This window comes from Mus musculus, chromosome 8 (assembly GCF_000001635.26).
Source record: "Mus musculus strain C57BL/6J chromosome 8, GRCm38.p6 C57BL/6J".
Classification (NCBI taxonomy): Eukaryota; Metazoa; Chordata; class Mammalia; order Rodentia; family Muridae; genus Mus; species Mus musculus.
Window position 1 is genome coordinate 75,078,155 of NC_000074.6, and position 2,400 is coordinate 75,080,554.

The window sequence follows — 2,400 nt, forward strand, 5'->3', positions numbered from 1 at the left end:
GTCCTGCCATCTATGTTCACAACAGCTACAAATGTGCCTCTGTTCCCTGCCCCACCCTCTGTGCTGTGATCCTGAGATGGGTGCTAGGAATGTACCTACAGAAAAGTCACTGTCCTTGACCCCATAGACACAGGGACAGTCGGGAAACAAGTGAGTGCAACTGGTAAATGAATTGATAGAAACTGAGGGCTCCTGTCCCCACAAAGGCCAGCTGATCTGCTGGATATTGGCCCTGATGACCTGCCTGACCTCCTGGACAGCAAAATCACAGGATGATGCAAGCCCCATGCTGCCTTGGCCTCTAGGGAATGTCAGGTGACAGAAAAGAAGAGGTGAGATGACTGGAGTTGTTAGTAACTGAGGCCATCACCTACAGAACCCACACCCCATGGGCACAGCCAACTAGAGAACATAAGGTATGGCCTAGTCCAGAGGCCTCAAACCTCAAACTACCAGCCTTTAGAAGATACTCATTTGCACTTGCTCTCTCTCAATCTCTCTTTCTCTCTCTCTCTCCTCCCTCCTTCCTCCCTCCTTTCCTTTCCAAAACAGGGTTTCTCCATGTAGCCCTGACTGTCCTGTAGATCAGGCTGACTTCCAACTCGAAAAACCAAAAAGTAGAAAACAAAAAAAAAAATAAAGGTGTCACCACCGACCGGCTTGTTTCGTTCTTTAGTTCAATCTATTATCTTATATGAAAGATTTCTAATTTCTAATTTCTAATGTTTTTATTAGAGATTGTAAATAGGGACTAGGGATGCAGACCTGGCTTTGATAGAGACTGGAAGATAAGAAACTCAAGGCCATTCTTGGCTTTTCAGGGTTCTCAAGGCCAGCTGAACTACGTGAGACCTTGGCAAGAATCTGTTGTACTTACAGCTGAAGCGGTTCGCCCTGGGAGTCGGCAGCGCCATGCAGGGCGCTTAGGGAACCAATAGCATTGGGGAAGACTGGTATCTGGTTGATTGCAGTTTGCAGGGTCTGCCATGGAGTCAGAGCAGATGCTGGAGGGACAGACACAGGTTGCAGAAAACCCTCACTGTGTGTGAGCGCCCGACTCGCCAGCAAAGCAGATGCCACAATAGGATCCTTCTGCAACACGTTTATTGGGAGAGCATTTACTGCGTAGGCAAGAAGACCCGGAGCCCAGAACTGGTGCTGCTTATATAGGCCTAGGAGAGGCGTGTCTCACACCCGGATTAGTTATGCATTCTACCTCATTTGCATGTTCCTCATCTGATTGGTTATTCTCTCTCAGTACCTCACTGAGCCTCATTATCATACCTCATTTGCATGTCTCTCATCTGATTGGTTATTCTCTCTTAGTACCTTGCAGAGCCTTATTATCATACCCAGGCCAGGCAGTGACTTGGTGAAAAACTTTACTGCATATGTACACATTGGTTGTTTACCCAGACTTATGCGAGGTGGCCAGCGGTAGCCAGCGCCACCTTGTAATGGCGTATGTGGCTTCCCACAACTCTGAGTACAGGCTCACAGACAGCGTTGAGAGAATAGTCGAAAATGAGAAGATTAATGCAGAAAAGTCATTGAAGCAGAAGGATCTACAGTCCTTGCTCACCCGTGCCTACCTGGACCAGACAGTTGTGTCTATCTTATTCCGGGGACTTGCTGTGCTCACGAAGGGAAGACCACCACATCCCATCGAGTTTCCAGCATCTTATCTTTAAAAGACAAGGCACAGTTTGAAGATTGAAATTGGTTTCTTGGGAAGAAAAGAAACATTTGGTTGCTACTGTAGACTTACATGATTACAAGGCAGCAGCTTTAATTGCCACGATTCCCCTCCCCACTCTGGAAGTCTAAGAACCATCAGGACCACAGAACTCACTTCTGGAGTTTCAGGAGAGAGTATATCCCTGTCTGATTTAGTCATCATGCTTATTTAATGAGTATCATCTGTGCAATTTTTTTCTCAGATTGTCTTTTACTTTGTTTTTTTAAGAGACTTCAAAATAAACTGTTAAAACACCTTTAAAAAAAATCTATTGGAGCTGAAGTCCAGCTACTTTTTTGATAGAGGCATGTGAGTCCCATCAGGGTGTAGGAAATCAGTCGTTCTGGCTTTCAGGGTGGTGTGCATTTACAGTTCTTCAATCAGTAACAGTAGCAGGGGCACTAGAGCTCGCATCCCCAGCAACAGGAAGCTATTTGCTTTGGATAGAGTTGAAAAGTTACAGTATGCTACACAAGCGAGCCCTCTAAAAGGAAGGTAGAGAACTGGGGCCCCAGGAAGAAAGGGGATTTCAGATGGGGACTATGCTGGATAATGAGCAGGAGAGACTGTCACTCACACTCTGGAACGTCAGTTTATGGGGGAAAGAGGGTAAGAATTTTTTGTGATTTGGAACTATAAAAATCATTATTTTGAGGACCGTG

General features: G+C 45.8%; 1 pseudogene; it reads left to right on the plus strand.

Moving 5' to 3' along the window:
- Nucleotides 872-1,998, plus strand: Gm2059 (predicted gene 2059; annotated as a pseudogene).